We start from the raw sequence: 17,756 nt of genomic DNA on the forward strand, positions 1-17,756 counted from the left end.
AGTGACTACAGAGAGTACCTCCACCTTCAAACACTTCTGAATTGATTAAAATTAATTAGAAGCTGAAATTCAATAATACAAAGCTAGACGATGTAAACCTAACATCAGCAAACATAGCCATATTTTGTCAATAAAAAAAAAATCTTATGCCCCCACAAGGCTCCTAGGCTTGCTTTGGGAAGGGAGTAGGAAACTTTTAATTAGCAAAATACAGCAGTGACTGATAACGTCATCAAGCTTATGTGGCATAACTTCACATTACTGGATCTCTGCCACTGCATTAAAAAATTAATAAAGCACAGGTGCACAGCTCTAGAGCACCTCTTAGTAGGTATACTGGGTTTCAGTTTGGTCATACAGTCTTCATGGTACACTTGAAGAGAGATTCTCTGGTGTTACTGTATTGAGAAAGGAAGGTATGACTGAGGTTGTTTACTACGCAATCTGTACGTCCAAATAAAGGTCTGAGAGGCATTTCTCTGCTGCTAGAGATCCTTTTTAAACAAATAACACCATCTGCAGCATAGTCTCCTGAAGGACAGCTCTCTGTCAACCTGAGGAGCTGCCACTGAAAGGAGTAGGGTTCTAGCTAAGGAGACTGTGAAAGCATTTTTATAAGAAGAACTGATTGTCTGTGAACACAAGTAATATTAATATAAAAAGCTGTTCAGTGAAGAACAGCAGTCTTCAGACTTCACATAACATTCCTTCAGTATCATCTCCACAGCCAAGGAATGACATGGACTGGGCCCTGTAAAACATATCAGCCTATGACTGTGAAGTCAAATATAGCTTTAAAGGACTGCTCATCTATGGATAACTAAATTATTGGACAGTATTCCCTCCTATTTATATTTTGTTTTGTTCAGAAGCTAATCTTCAAAGCACTGTTTATTGTCTAACTCCTCCTACTTCCTTCCCCTCTTCCCCACTCCTGTTAAACACATCTTAGTTCTTTCCCTATGCTTTCAAATAAGCCACTTTTCTCAATATATTTCCAGGAAAAATGGACAATAATAGGCAATTTGGGGACTCCCTTATTCTTTGCTTTCTCCTGGCCTACTACAGTTTGAATCCAGATTCTTTAACTTCTGCACAACAAGGAGTTTGTGAATAAAATGATGCTAATCACTTCGATATTACACATGGTAACATGAGTTATACTACTCAGCTACTTTCATGAAAGGCACAAGTAACTGAGGAAATATATATGGTTTCTTCTTCTAGGAACACAACATCCAAGGAGCCACCAGACCCAGAATCATAATGATCATACTTTTAGATTTCTAATTTTGATAAATAGCTCCATAGCTGGGGAAATGTCCTTCTTTGTTTGCTTAAAATCACCACTGGCCCAACTTTTATAAGCTTCTACTTGTGGAATAATCTTATGCAAATCTGTAAGCACTTTTGTTAAAGATAAACCAAATATTAAAGACAAAGCGATGTGATTTTGAAGCATCTATTTACCAGATGTGTTTGCCAATTTGAGTCCTTTAACTATCTTTGCAAAGGACTACACTGTACTTACACTTCCATTTTCCTATTTCATATGAATGTAAAGCTCTAAGACATCAGCCCAACACATTTCAGTTGACAGAGAAGGCAAAACTGGCATACATGGCAGGGTCATCCAGCAGTTGCAGGTCATGATCTTCAGCAAGCATGGTGGAGGAGTCTTGCTGAAGTTAGGAAGATCTGAATGGGAACTGTATGTCTTTCAGCTCAGTTTTCAGGAGTGAAAGACAGGATTATTGTCCTTTCTATCTAGCTTGTCACTGTTTCTGTAGGACATTAACTTTGTGGCCTTATCTACAAGGCTATTTAACATCTTTAAAATGTTTTAATCCTCTCCATGCCATTCCCCCTCAGTTCTTGTGGCCCGATGATTTCTGAAATCTATTTTCTGATCACATTTATCAGTTTCATCCAACTTCTCCAAAACAGGTTTAGCAATTGTATTATTGTTTTCCTCATTCTTTAACACTGTACCTTAAATTTGAATCATCACATGAGCTAAAATAATTTGCAAATAGGGTAAGTACACCATTGTCCTATAGACAAATGAAATCATCAGCCAATCAATGAGAATTCATCATGGAGAGATACAGGTCTAATTTCAATTTTATTTTTTAAGAGAAAAACATTATTTGGAACATTTCTCCAGAATGTTTAACATCTTAAAAGAAAGGTGCACAACTTTCTAACCCAGAAAACTGCATCCAGATTGTCACACACATTGGCAAAGTTGAAAACAGGCCATTTCACATTTTGTGTCTGCACATTTTAATCTAGTAAAAGGCAACAGTAGATCCATTCTAGCCGCCTAGAGTGGTCTTAATTGACTAGATAGGTGGGATATAAAATAAATAAATAAATAAATAAACAAACAAACAAACAAACAAACAAACAAACAAATATTGCTTTATATTCTGGCTAGTTCAGATTCAAAAGTGAAGAAACAACAGCCAAATGTATGTTTCATAACAAATTCATAAATAGTAGTACATGGAACTGTGGCCAAACACTGTGGTGGTTGATTCATACACCTATGACTTCACTGTAGATATACTGGTTCATATAGTACTAAAGTACTCTAGTGCAACCAACTGAGATACTTTGGATGACAAACTAGGATAATCAACCAAAGCTCTTTCTTTAAAAGCATCCCTGCATAAAGTGTTTGTAACACAGACACGCCAACATAATCAAAAAGCATAGGAAATGAAATCCTTTTTCCAAAATTATATTTCTTATGTGCATGCTGTGCTGGTACAGTCTCTTGAAAAGGGCAAAACATGCCCTTCTCATGGCCAGACTGGCTCTCAATTATTTCATTACACATTCTTGAGAGAGGGAACAAGGGAGAGAAAGGGAAAGAATTCCATTTCAGAGCTGCCAAGATTTATTTGACTTCTGTGCTGTTTATTTGAGTTTCATCCTATTTTGTCCTTCATTTCTCAGCTGAACAGAAGCATGGAGCAGCTTAGTGTTAAAACTGGGAATTAGTCCTTCACACAGGAATAAGCTGATCCAGATTCAAAAATGAGCTTTGTTTTTCCAGCTTTACTTGGATACAAATAGTATGGCGTTCCCAGGCTCTGAAACTGTATGTTGTACACAACAGTGCACAAAGGAAAGTGCACAGTCCTTGGGAGAGGTTCTGAAAACGGATTCCTAAAATCAATATTGCTATTGGCTTCAGACAGACATGGTCACACACCCTGCTGGCAAGAAGATATTACAGCAGTTGCCAGAAAGCAGACAAAAGGTGAAAGGAAGGTGAAGGCAAAAAGGTTGTTTCAGGAAAAAAAAAAAAGTCTCACAAACAAGTTAAATTTAATTAAGGAAAATTAAGGAACACTAAATGTTTAAATGATGACCTTTCCTATAAATGTACGCATTGACACTATTAAGCAGAATTTATATTTAGAGCCTTACTTTCTTTTTAGTACATACAATTTCCTCAGAGTTCCTCTGATGTCAAAGTCAAGTGGAGTACTTCCTGGAGTGTCTACATCTCTGCTGAGACATCCTGTAAGCAAGACTTCTCTACAGGTGATGAGGGAGACATGCCAGATGTACTTTCTCTATATCATTACTTTCAACCCAGACAGTAACGGGTGTAGAAAAGGTATAGCTATTGTATCTGTGTAGGTTCTACATGTGAGCTACAACATTGAAACAATAGGGTTCTGGTTGATCCGAAGAACCTATATGCACACAACAGTCGTTTTGTTTTCAGAATGTTGCTTTCATGGGCCAAGACTAAGGAAAGAGTGGGTGGGGCTAATGTGTTCCTTTTATTGCACGTGGAGTACACACATCCGCGGAACACTGAAAAGTAACTGAAAAGTTAGTCAATAAAAATGTTTCCAGCATTTTATCCAAAATAAAAATAGAGAAATGAGCAAAGAAGCACACAGAAATGAGACATGGGAACATAGCCTCCACAGACTGGCATAGTGCAAAATCTGTTCTGCTTACTATTTTCCATGATCCCCTTATATAAAACAAACCTCATGACTACAAAAATGGAATGGCATCTCTCATTGTGTAATAGGACAACACAACCATTAGGGGAATGTATAAGCCTGCATTTTGATTTCAGTGTTAGTGAGCTACAGTGCCTCCAGAATAAATGTCTACTCAAAAGTAAGATAAACCCAGTTCAATGTGGCTTACTCCTAGGCATGTCAGTTATAGCCTTAAAAATTACAGAAGCGAATATCAACAAATAAAATTTAAAAGGGACATCAGTGTTTATCTACCTTCTTGAAAAGGAGAGAATCCAAACTCTTAACTGTATGGCAGATGGATGTGATTCATCCATTTTAGTGGAGAACATTTTGCAGATTTATTTCTGACCAGCAAAGAAAAACCCCCAGGTCTGGTTACTTTCTAGAAAAGTCTAGCCAGGTTTTTGAAAAACAAAACAGTATGTGAGGAACTCAAGAAGAGCCTTCTACTTTTCTAATTCTAGTTGTGAACATAATCTGAAATAAAATTGGCAGGAAAACAGGCCAATTGTAAACCACTTGGTGGCAACTGACTTAGAACAGTTCCTGCTCTGGATTCTTGTTACTTAATAAAATTTGTTCTTACCTAGTAAGAGAGAAATGATTATATACATATTATTCAACTGCAGATATTCTTTGTCTGACTCTTGCCACTGAGAACAGGCACATAGACTGAAATGGCATTTGTACAACATTGGTTCCTAATTGTCTTTTAAAGCTATAAAATAGGTTCATTACTTCTAATGCAAATGGAATAGGGGGGGAAAGCCTATTCCCTCAGGAACTGATCTGTTTTGATTTTTTTTTCTTTCAAATGTCTTAGAAATTGGAAATAATACCATACTTTTCCAGAGAGAGAGAGAGAGAGAGAGAGAGAGAGAGAGAGAGAGAGAGAGAGAGAGACTAAACATCCATATTAGGATAATACCTTTTATTTATGCATATGGAAGGCCACAAAATATATTACAAGCTTTCCACTTTCCAGGACACTTCATCAGGCAAGATGTTAAACAAAACAGGAAGGAGGGGAAAGAAAAAAAAAGGAAACAAATAGTTGGTGTTCAAGACATTGAGTCTGCATCTGGTTACAGCAACAAGTCTGCATTCTCCATCTTTGGACATTATTGTAACTCAGATCCTTACACTGCAACATCTGGTTGGGATGATGTTTGGACTTTGCTGTTTCTCCTATCCTCCCAAGCCCTGCAATGCTCATCCTGAAGAAGAGCCTATTGAACTCAAAAGCCCACTTGTGTGGTTTTTAAATTTTATTTTAGTAGTCCACTAAGGATTTTACTTGCTCTTGTTGAATTTTGTAAAAGCACTGTATACCTTTTTGCCTTCTGTCTGATTAAGGAAATACCCAGAATAGCTGCTCAGCACAATCTTCAATCAGAGTAGACTCAAGAAGAGCATCTGTGCCTGAGGATTCCACCATCCTCTTCAACTGACATCTTCCGCTCTGTGAGTCAACTGAATATAACCTCCATCTCTTCCACGAGAATTGCCATGTCTCTACATGCCTTTTCTCCTAGCCAAACAAGTGCTATGTGTCTCAACACAAGACAATGGAGAGTGCACCAGGTGATTGGTAACCGTCTGTTAATAGAGATGAGGAAACACAATTCATTTTCTGTTGCCTGAAATGGAACCTGATATTTGCACCCTCCATCTTTCGATATTAGTTTAAACCCAATCCAGTCACTGCATTCAGGACAATTTTTGGAGTTTTCTGTTTCTTCTCTGCCCCCCCACCACAAATTTTGTAGTATCCGGCCTGAAGATGGGTCCTGCTGGACTTGAAAGCCCATCTGTTTTTCATATTTTTGTAAAAGGATTACCAACCCTTGTTTTTAGCCATTCCCAAAGCACATTTTATTTAAAGAAAATAAATAAAGAAAAAGAAACAGCTAACTTTTCTACCAGGTTAGTTTGATTTTTTTATCATGACATGGAGTAACATTGAAAGTTTAATTATTTATTTAAAATATTTTAAATTAAATAAATTTTCAAGCTCTTCAAAATGTTACATCATGTCATGATAAAAATGCAAACTAACCTGGTAGAAAAGTTGGCTGTGGTTTGTTTGTTTTAATGTGCTGAGCAGGACGGCTGAGGACAGGACCTTCTGGAGAGTGCTCATTCATAGGGTCACCATGCGTCACAGGTCACATGACAGCATATAACAACAAAAACACCACATTACTTGTCTGTCAAATATGGAAGGAGAAGGAAACTAGAAAAATTTTCTCTTAACAAACCTCAATATAGTTTCAGATTCACCTGAAACTGTCTCAGTTTATCAGCCTCTCCCTGCCTCGTTACATAATTTGTTTTGCATTGTTTATAATCTTTCCGGATGAAGACGTCTAAAGAACTGGAAAACTTGCAGAATATTTTGTAACCTCTGAGTTGGCCTAATAAAAGGTACAACTCTAAAATGAATTAGAAAATAATTTTTTTAAAAAAAGAGAGAGAACATTAAACGATGCCAGTAACCAGAACGTCTCATTCCTTTAAGTGTTTGGGCCAGTTCCAGACTGACTCAAAGTGACACTGTACATGCACATTAATCATCAAAATGAAATCGATCTGCAGATGGTGGCAAATATACCACACTCAAGTATTCAGAAAGCAACGGGCAAACCTTTCAAGGGCTAGACCAACAGAAAAGTTGCTGGCAGTCAATGAGATTTTGTCTGCCATTCATTTGTATGGTTTTAAAAAAAATAGTTTTTAACATTTTATTGCTTGTGAAAAGACCTGGAAGGGAGGTTGGAGATGCAGCTGAAGCATATGAGAACTCTTCTTCTTTTAGATATAATTGTATGTTCACCATCTGTCTACTATATTCTCTTCATGTTGTCCTCAGACACATCCCCCTAACAACTCAATCAAATCAAGGATACCCCAGAGCCAGAAATAGCAAAACAGTAAACATCTTATACCAGTAAGTACCTCTATGGAGGTGGGTGGTAGAGGAATACAGGCTTAAATTCCAGTAGAGGCAATAAAAGGACTCTCACGAAGTATCCAAGCAGAAACAAAAATTCCTAAACCCAGAAATAACCTCTGCCAACAATACGAAATGTCCCCCTAAAGTTAATGAGAGAAACAAAGTCACCCTCATTCCACTTAGAATAACTTCTTATCAGGATCTCAAAAGCAAGTGTCCTAACACTCAGCCCTTCTGGTGATGATCTTTCACAGAAGTCTTCTATGGCTTTGGTTAGGCAGAACGAATGCACTTTAACCTGCCACAGCCCACATTCTCTCTCCTATCTCCAGATTCCCAGAAGATGACTTGCAGCGCAGTCCACTGCTTGCTAGCTTCAGCATGGAGCAAGTCTGATCCATTTTTGTAGGTTTTTCTCTTTCTGCTTCTCTGCTGCACGGGAATCTCTCAGACTGTTTTTCTAGCTGGCCGTTGTTCACTAATGCTTCTCTTCTAGTGAGGTCTGCCTTGTGACCATGGGCTGGGAAAAATATATTTTCCTATATAACACCCAGAATACGCCAGAGGCTTGGAACAAGGTCTAGGCCTCACTCCTTGGCCTTTTGGCTAAGTTCGAGCAAGTGATTTAATGACATATTCTTGAGGTGCCTCCCTCCCCAAGTGCCAATTGCTTCTTCCATCTGAGATCTGTTCTGTTTGGGGAAATGCCTATAATCTTTCTGTGAACAAGAGAGACTGAGGATATGAATGTCTGCTGTTTTTGCCATTTAGCTCTGACTACATTAAATGTTGTGCCCTGTGCTCTGCAAGCACCATTTTTTGGAGTCACTCTGCCACCCACAGTCTCCTTCTAGTAATGCCCTAACTCCAAAATCTGCTGCAGTGTAGATGAAGGTCATCACCCAGACAACAAGGCCATTTTTTCCAGGCCTTGACAGTTTTTTTGCCATTAACTCTGAAAGTCATCCTCATGGCATCTAAGTACTCTGGCAAGTCTAGGTGAGAGCACAACCAGGGGACCAAATATCCTAGCTGTTGCCCATCTCAGCCTTCCAGACAAACCCATGCACTTTGTGCATGTGTGCTATAATAAACATTATCTTAGAACACACAGACCACCAACCACCTACAAAGCACAGCGGAGAGCAAATTCTCCTTTTCTATGCAAATTCTAAGGGTTTTTTGAGCCATATTATACTTGCAATCATAAAAAATATATGCCTCCCCCATCTCTCAAATAACTAATGGGGAAACTAGCGGTAACAAAATGCTACCATTGCCCTGGAAATGTCCTCCCTATAAATGGCTCATGATTGCTGGCAACTAAATGTACACGCTTACATTAATCTCACTTACCTGGTAGCATTAGAAAAATAGTCCATTTAAAAAGAGCCCTTTTAAAAAAAAAATGCAAAAAAAGAAAGACTTCACAGCTTCACTACTGTCTCTTTTTTTCTGTGTGAAGGTTACGGTCACCCTCACTTACTTTTACCCCGCAATCATGAATCTCTTTGTCAAAGGAGGGAACAAAAGAATAACAAGTGGCAGGTACAAATTTGTTGCCAAAAAAAATCAAATTTCATACAGTGACACAATACGGCAACTTGAAGTGTGGGAGTAGTATTAAAAGCAGCATTATGTGTGAGCCATATCTCCAGGCTTTCAGTTCTTGCTCACATCTTCTCATTTTATTAATGAATATTGAATTTGGACCAAATTCCATTGTGTTTAAGCTATTAGACAGTATTGTTTTAAATGCATTCCCAAAATAATATTAAAGATACTGTCAATATGCAATTTTGCTCAATATATGAGTTGCCCTATTTCTATATTTACATTTATTTATTTGAGGTGTTTTTCAATAGTCTTCTCAAGGCAGCTTGCAGTATAAACATAGTTGTAAGATGCAGTTGCTTCACTCTGAAAGGTTTCAAGCAAAATTGTTCACCACTGATTGAAAAGCATTTGTAAAGTATACATAGGAGGATGCACCAGGCAGTTATTTTTTACAATGCAATGTATTAAATGTCATTCTATAGAAGCCATGAGAAAGTTGTTAATCCCAGTTATAAAGCATATCCACTGGATCAATGGGATTTATGTAATTGATGACTCACTGTTCAACTGGTTCAACAAATCCACCATAGTTGGTGCAAGGAACTCAATTTCAGCTCATATGGGGAGGGAAATGCTGTTCTAGCCATCCTCCTCCCCATCATATATATGAGACAAGGTTGCTATTTATTTGTAATGTAATTATTCATTCAAAATATTTATACTCCATCTTTCTCCTCAAAAGGACCCAATACATAATCTATCATGTGAGAAGAAAGGAAAAGCATTGAAAGTAAGTAAACAAACAAATAAACACAACAAACAAATGTAATAAGTAATCTGAATGTTTAATGGGTAGATAGATAAGATAGGGACGTGGTGCTGCTGCGGGTTAAACTGCAGAAAGCCTCTGGGCTGCAAAGTTGGAAGACCAGCAGTTCGAATCCACTTGATGGAGTGAGCTTCCATTGCTTGTCCCAGCTCCTGCCAACCTAGCAGTTCAAAAGTATGTAAACATGCAAGTAGATAAATAGGTACCACTTCATTGGGAAGATAACGGTGTTCCGCGTCTAGTTGCACTGGCCATGTGACTATAGCCACTGACTCCATGGTCTGGAAATGGGGATGAGCACCACCCCCTAAAATTGGACATGACTGGACAATTGTCAAGGGGAACCTTTACCTTTACCTAGATAAGATAGCTAAATTAGCTGAAATACCATATTTACTGGTTACATGCAGGGGAAACTGTTGACCATAAGTTAAGATTTTTGTGCCTTTATTAGGCCATCCAGAAAGGCACAAAACCATCTGTGCAAGCTTTCAAAATAATCATTACCAACATCATCATTTACTGGGCATGTTACAAAAAGCAAGGGGAGTATTAGAGCAATGTAATCTACATGTTGCCACAAAGTGAAGAAATTGGAGACAGTGCCCATATTGGGTGATTTCATCCAGAACAGCACCTAGTTTTGTTGGAAACAAGAACGACCATAGAAAGTAATAAATTTTGAATCTTCATTGTGAAAATATAACCCTTCCTGTTTCTATCCTGTGCACAGCTCATAACTCCTTTACAGGATTAGGGCAGGGAACCTTAGGTTGTTTCTCTCCTGTGTACCCTGGGGACAATTTATAGACATTGGATCAGGTAAAGTATGTAAGTAAGAGCCAACCTGTATGACTTTAAGCTCATCCACGCATTCTACTTGCTCCTATCTAGCAGAGGGTTCAGTCTCTCATTGTGTCAGATTAGTAAAACAGACCTACATGATGTTAGTTGAGCCTCAAACCAATATCCTCTTCTTCCCTTTGCTTTTGGATTATTTTCCCTTGCTTGAGAACTTTTGTTTGTTTCTTTTTGCTTTCTTTCCTTTTTTGCAGTCTTCCAGATCTGTTATCCCATCGGTTCCTCTGTCTCAAACACGTGTCATTCCTTTGGCAGCATTACAATTAGAACTTCCCTGACATCAGCTATGATGTCATGTGTAGGAGTGTTCTCCTGAACATGGAGCATGGCTGCTTTTCATTGCTCCTCCAAATGGAGTGCTCTCCCTACCACTGATGTTTTGCCCCCTGCTTCATGCTTGGTAGGATCAATGTACCTTGTTTTGCTCTATAAACATTTCTCTGTGTTGGGAAGAAACCCCTTCTTCATAAAATGGAAGCTTCTCCTAGCAAATCAGGCAACATCAAAGGAAGGAAAGAGACAAGGGGTGGAGACAGTGCAGAAAATGGGGAAGGCATGAGAGGAAAGGAGGGAGAGGAAGAAGTGGGGGAATATGCTCTGTGGAGGCTTAACTCAGAAGACATCAGATTACATTCAAGGAAAAATTAAAACAGGTATTGAAGTTTAGAGTGAATGATGCCACATTCCTGGGGGAAGGAAACTTAGTTCCAACCCACATCAATCCAAGCCACACACCTGGTCTGGAAGGGTCCTTGCTCTTTTGCTGGAGGGATGAAGCAGTACTTAGAAATAACATGTTACTATTTGGTTTGCTACTTTCCCCAGCTTTTTCAAGTCTAAGTATTAACAGTACCTAATTAATCTTCCCATTTCTAATGTTTAGGGGAAAATAATAATTTTCAGGCCTAATATTTGAAACTCTGGGATAAACCCTCATGGATGAAAGTCCTTGTCTCGGTGGCCATTCTTCATTGTTTTCAAAAACAACCATTCAGTGGTATGAAAATTGCTTTCCTTTATCCTTCTTCTCCAAAGCCAGCTAAACACAGTAATCCTCGGCAATGATCACCAAGGATCAGCTGAAACAGTGCTAAATCCAAAATCCTCTCAATTTAGGAATGTTAGAAATCAGTTAGGACTACCTTTATCCTGATCTACTGTTGTGCTGCCATTGGGGCTGTGTCCTAGGAGTGGGCTAGGCTTAGATCTTGGCTCCTTCCTCACCTTGCACTTTCACTGCCCCCTTCCGGTTCTTCTGCTGGCAGATCTTAGCAAGCAGAAGAGTTCTGAGGTCAGCAGGCAGAAGAAAGCTCTGCCAGAAGAATGGCATTTTTGGAAGTAGAAGAGGCATGCACACTAATCTTAATTCCTTACAGCTGGTTCGTTTTTGAGTTAGGATTACACTGCCTATTGTTGTTTCTTCACTTTCTTACAGGGAAGAAGCCACACATGAGATTTTCTCTGTAATGGATGCCCAGCATACCACCATGTCAATCCGGCATCTACGTAATCCTGGTGTTCTCTCTCTCTCTCTCTCTCTCTTCCTGCACTGTCTATAAATGGATTTCTCCCAGCAATAAATATGTTTCCTATTTTTATCTAAATACAGTTTTCCACAGGCTCAACACTAGTTCATTGCACTCTGCTAGAATAAATACAAAATATTTTTACAAGAAGAACAAAGCCTCCTAATTAGGACATTTACTAGCTGTGAGCCACCCCCACTGCCCGCTCCATCATGACACAATATTTTGCTCAAACACAAACATTTATTTTGATCAATGCGAACATCGACAGTTGTGGCCAACAAGATGTCTACTAACATCCAAGAGTTTCTGTCCCTCAGCAGCCTCGCAGAGCAGTCACTGAAGGAGACTTCTACCAACTGTAGTACACCTCAGAGATGGATGATACACAGCATGCCACAGCAGGGATGCTGAACTGTCACTGTCACCTGGCTCTGTACTCTGTGCTTTCACTCTTGCATAGTGTGAAGGACCAGGATGTCCAGGGGTGTGTTCGAAGGTGGCTGCAAATGCACTGTCAACCTTTCCAGGCTGAGGTGGACTTGACTGATGGGAGATGTAGAGCTGTGGGAAGGAGGCTGTCATGAGGACACTGTGTTCTGGCAGGCCTGAATATATTGGGATTTATTAAAAGGCGGGCTCATAATAGACTCACAATAGACATTGTCACTCAAAACTTTACCCTAGTGATATGCAATTCAGATTATCATTGTGAAAACTGTAGAACTGGTTTCATTATTAACTTAAAACATGTTTTGTTCAGACTATATGGGACGTGGTGGCACTGCGGGCTAAACTGCAGAAGCCTGTGCTGCAGGGTCAGAAGACCAAGCAGTCGTAAGATCGAATCCACGTGACGGAGTGAGCGCCCGTCGCTTGTCCCAGCTCCCGCCAACCTAGCGGTTCAAAAGCATGCAAATGCAAGTAGATAACTAGGCACCACCTCGGTGGGAAGGTAACAGCGTTCCGTGTCTAAGTCACACTGGCCATGTAACCACAGAAGATTGTCTTCGGACAAACGCTGGCTCTATGGCTTGGAAACGGGGATGAGCACCGCCCCCTAGAGTCGAACACGACTGGACAAAAATTGTCAAGGGGAACCTTTACCTTTACCTTTACCTAAAACATGTTTTGTTCACTCAGACATCTAGGAATCCTAAAAGAAGACCACTACTCACTGTTTCTAAGAGAAAATGCCTTTAAAGCAGCATCAATCCTGATACTCATGGCTTTAGTTCAACTAAGAAGAAATGGCTGTGTATAAATAATGTTTTAGCCATGTCTCGTGTGTTGTTACATGCAGTCCAAATGCAATTTTCTAATCCACTAAGAAGCTATTATGTTTTTAATAGCAGAAAAAAGAAGAAATCACTAGCCTTAGCAATTATTATCTATCTAATTGTTTTATCAATCAAAACCTTGTGCTGCCTGAACATACATACCATCACACATGCATCCTTCCAACCTTACCCAAACAATGGTCCAAACTCTCTGCTGAGATGCAAATCATTCCTCTGTTATTGCTCATGTCACCGGAATGGCTTAAGATGACCAATTTAAGCATTTGACATTCACTTCATGAAACCTTTCTTTTCAGGATAAAATAGATTGGAGAGGTTTTTGTAAGGGGAGAGAACAGCATCAAAAGAATATGATTTAAATAATTTAAATCACCAAGAAAAAAGCCCATAATTGAACCCCAGTATATGCGAAACTACTTTTTCTAATTCTGTTTCCTGAACATGTGCGTACTAATTGGTTGAAACAACAATCCTGGTGGCAAAAGATACTGTTTCTTGGTTTCTGAATTCAATCTACTGTATATAGTATCTTTCATTACCAGGAAACACCATATGAAGTGTTGGGTATTGCTGCCAATATACTTTTATATACATATTTATTTAGAAGCTGGGGCAGAGGTCTTAAATTCCGGATTTATCTTTAGCAGTTTCTAGTCACGCGCACAAGAAGACAGTATGCAAGATCAGTCATTTGAAGAGGAGCCAGCTGCTACAAGGCAGTGAACTCTTGTCTTATCAATTGGAAAGTAACTGTACATGCTGGTTGGCCGACATTATTAGTAATTCATAATTTGCAAAATATTAAATTCACTACATGACTTACTAGCTAATATGTGTCATGATCAAATGCTTTGGCTTTTTTTTGTATAGAAAGTAGTATTTTATGATGTTCTTGAGTGTCACAGATTTAGTTAACAAATTGCGAGTGCAGATTTAAATGTGTGTATTGAATTTGGATATGATTTTGATAGCCTTCTTCCTTCCCCTAGCTGACTATCCAAGAACATTATGCCTCTGAATCTGAGATAGGAAGGTTCGACAGTGTGTATTAATTGGACACATAGAATCAACACAAGGAATTGCATCACTATTTCCTTTTCCTTCTTCAACAGTAGAAAAATACTGAAAAGTCTGTCTGAGTCTAATAATTCCATAGGTTCTATATAGCATTTCATAACCTAAAGAATTGTTTTCCAAAAAGCAGGGTGGGAGGAAGCCCCACATCTTGCTTTGTTTGAATGGGTTTTGCTCCGTATGCTCATATTCCTAGTTCTACATACGTTTTTGCTGTTACTGGTTGGCAATGTGCTTTGCATGTGCTCAGAATTTGCATATGTGGGGTTGGTAATTTTAAAACCAAAGGGAAAGCATTTCAGACAAATTAAAAGTACAGTGGTGCCTCGCATAGCGAATGCTTCGCTATACGATGAATCCGCACAACGATGGGTCCCGGGCCATTGCTGGAGCGTTCGCTCAGCGATGGCCCCTATGGGCTTTTTTCACTATGCGATGATCGCGCGGACGCGATCAAAGCATAGCGAACAGCTGATCGGCGGTTCCAAAATGGCCGCCGCTAAAACAAAATGGCGACCGCTGTTTTGCCTCGCTAACGAGGCATCCAAAATGGCCACCGCAATGGACAAAACTCGCAGAACGGTGAGTTTTAAGTCCATAGGAACGTATTAAATCAGTTTTAATACGTTCCTATGGACTTTTTTGTTTCACTTAATGATGGATTCGCTGAGCGAGGGTTAATCCGGAACGGATTAACCTCGCTAAGCGAGGCACCACTGTATTCTGGGAAGAGGAGTGGAATTAGGCTATGAGGGACATGATGTGAACCACACATCCGCTGCCCTGTGCCTGTACCCCACAACACCTTCTCACTCCAGGATCGGAAAGATAAATGTACAATTCCATTCTGGTTCTGTGGTATCTGACCAGTTTCCTATTTCCTTAATCCAAATCTCCATAGTACGCAGTGTCTCATTGCCCACCCAGCCAGCAAAGAAAGAGGAAAGACATGAGAAATTGGGTAGACAAAAGGCCACAACTTTATTGCATAAATTGCTTAAGTTATACTGGGGCCTAGAGTAGTGCATGAACCTGGGGCCAGGAGCAGAATCCCTGGCCCTGAGGCCCTGCTGTACATCACCAGATTTGCCTAAGCTGACTCACTTCAGGAGGCACCCTCAGGTCCATTCCCAGCCCACCCGAGGACTTAAAGCTGGTTATAGCCCAAGGATAGTTCCTTCCTGTGTGGGAGGATCTGCGGTATCAAACTATGGGGCCCAATGGCTCAATGCTACCCTCCGGCCTCCTGCTATCACTCCTCTCCCAGTACTACCCACCAGATTGTGACCTATTTAACATGACACCGACCCCAATTCATTCCTCATGTTCTATTGGAAGTAGAATGAGATAGGCAAAAATTACCTGGACCCTCTTTTCTTCAATATGTCAAACAAGGAACCCAAGCACAAAATTCTTATCTTGCCCACAAGGGCAGGCTGTCCAAAAGAACATGGAAAGATGGCTGGCATTGCTTTGGGGCTGGCCTTTAAAGCCTCTCTCTCTGCCCCCCATGCTGCTAGCCAGTGACACAGTGATGGCACTCAGCATGCCCCACCTTCCATTGCCAGAACATGGGAATGCTCCACCTCCCTTTCAGCTGCATAGCAGTGGGAGTAGAGAGGCACCACTGCCATTTCTTTATATCATGAAACCCCAATTTTTAAAAAAAATTTAACCCTTTTTTAGTTACATATTGCCTTTCTGCTAAAATTATTCTCAAGGCAGGCAGAAGTAACAGATTTCCAAATCACCCACAAATGCAGCTAAAACACATAAGAACACAATTTAAAATGGAAAACATATCAAGAAAACAAACAAAAACAAACAAATAAAGGCACCCAATCATAAAAAACACCTCCAGCACCAGCCCAGCTTCAATGCTGCAGTGAACAGGGGAGCAGGAAGAAGTCTTTGCCAGAAAATTCTCATTGTACACTCCCAAGGGAATATTTACTATTTATTTATCTTCCCCACAATTCATCATGGTCCCTGAGGCAGACATGACAGACAAAGACAGACAGAAAGACAGACTATTTAGCCATCTGAACAGACCTTTCTTCTTGACTTGCTTCTGTACCATCCTCAGAGAGCTAACATTCCACAATATCTAACCGTTTTGAAAACTATGAAAGAAAGAACAAAACATTGTGACTATCCTAAAGCCCTATTAAACAGAAACATCTGGGTTTGCTTTTGTCAACACTGCCGCATTAGGAAACTTCTAGTTAGTCGCAGAGATCAGTGAATACACAGGAAGAGCGGAGATAGGTTTTGCTGCTAAGCACGGAAAGACATCTCAGTTATGTCATTTAGGGTCAAGTTTCCTGCTAGCAGTGAAGCTTCAAAGCGTGTTGACTTCTTTGGTTTGGAGCAGGGGCCTCTGTAGGAGGAAAAAGACCGATAGTATCCTCTGCTAATCAGCACCAGTCCCACAAAGCATCATAAAACACTGGCAGCAAAAATGAAGGCCCAGCCTGCACAAGAAGACAGTGAGCCCCTTACAACTGCAAATCCAATGATAAACATTTTCTTTTATATTCCTGCCAAGTATTGCAGAAGGAAATTATAAAAAGAAGGGGGGGAAAAAACTGCCCTGGAAGTTGAATTTTTGTTTAAAATGTATAGCCACAAATGTATGATTTACAGGAGATTCAGCAGTGGCTTAAGTATTACTGAACTAACTTTTAAGTTGACTTGATTCTTCAACAGTGGTGCCTCACTAGACAGTTACCCCGCATGACAGTTTTTTCGCTAGACATTGACTTTTTGCTATCGCTATAGCAATTCGCAAAACAGTGATTCCTATGGGGGAATTTGGCTGGACAATGTTTGGTCCATGCTTCGCAAATCGATTTTTGCTAGACGACGATTTGCTTTTCACTAGACAATGATTTCGCTAGACATTGATTTCAGTGGAATGGATTATCATCGTCTAGCGAGGCACCACTGTATATTCAAGTGTTTTTCAATGAATTGGAGGAAACGTTTACATTTGTTTTTATCATATGTATCTTCAAATGACTGTCCCTGAGCTCAGTCACCTCAGGTAACCAGAAGGTCAAATGCAGACATGACTGTGCAAGCAAATATACTGTATGTATTCTGACATTTTTTTAACCTATCATTTTTTAACCTAAGTTTTTTTAAGGGCACCAATAGGAAAGCAACACATGATGTTGTATTGCTGTGCGACTTCTCAGTGTTCTGATTCTGCCAGTATGACACCAATGTCCTACTGGTTGTGAATTTTCAGAATTGGTGCAAAAGTGGTATTCAATATGTCGTGCTGTGAAAGTAGCGGTGCAATCAGTTGCACAAGCTCTAATACAACTATTTGTACCAGGTGCAATCTGGTGTGGCTAAACTAGCATGGATTTTCAATCTATTAAGAACTAGGTCCATGTTCACAAAGTGCTCAGTGGGTTTTTGAAAATACAGTATAGTGGGACAGACGTGAGCTTCAATCCTTACTCCTGAGTCTGGAGCTAAAGATGAGAAATGGGATACCATCTCTGATATCCCAAAGCTTAATGTGACTTCAGACACAGGACTACATCCTTTTTAAGTGGGAGAGTTTCAGGTTCCTAGAAACCAGGAATATCACCTACCAATCAAACTATAGCACCCCATCTA

General features: G+C 39.8%; 1 protein-coding gene across 2 annotated transcripts in view; it reads right to left on the reverse strand.

The window, feature by feature from the left end:
- Window positions 1-17,756, reverse strand: part of ARHGAP6 (Rho GTPase activating protein 6) — a 253,727-nt gene that overhangs the window by 139,903 nt on the left and 96,068 nt on the right. Inside the window, exon 1 of one of the 2 annotated variants that reach the window (XM_072994371.2) lies at window positions 16,176-16,379. The exons of the other annotated variant lie outside the window; for it this stretch is intronic. The gene's annotated coding sequence lies outside the window, so the exon portion shown is untranslated. Of the gene's footprint in view, window positions 1-16,175; window positions 16,380-17,756 lie in introns of those variants that run through there. 2 annotated transcript variants of the gene reach the window in all.

Source organism: Pogona vitticeps, chromosome 3, assembly GCF_051106095.1.
Source record: "Pogona vitticeps strain Pit_001003342236 chromosome 3, PviZW2.1, whole genome shotgun sequence".
Classification (NCBI taxonomy): domain Eukaryota; kingdom Metazoa; phylum Chordata; class Lepidosauria; order Squamata; family Agamidae; genus Pogona; species Pogona vitticeps.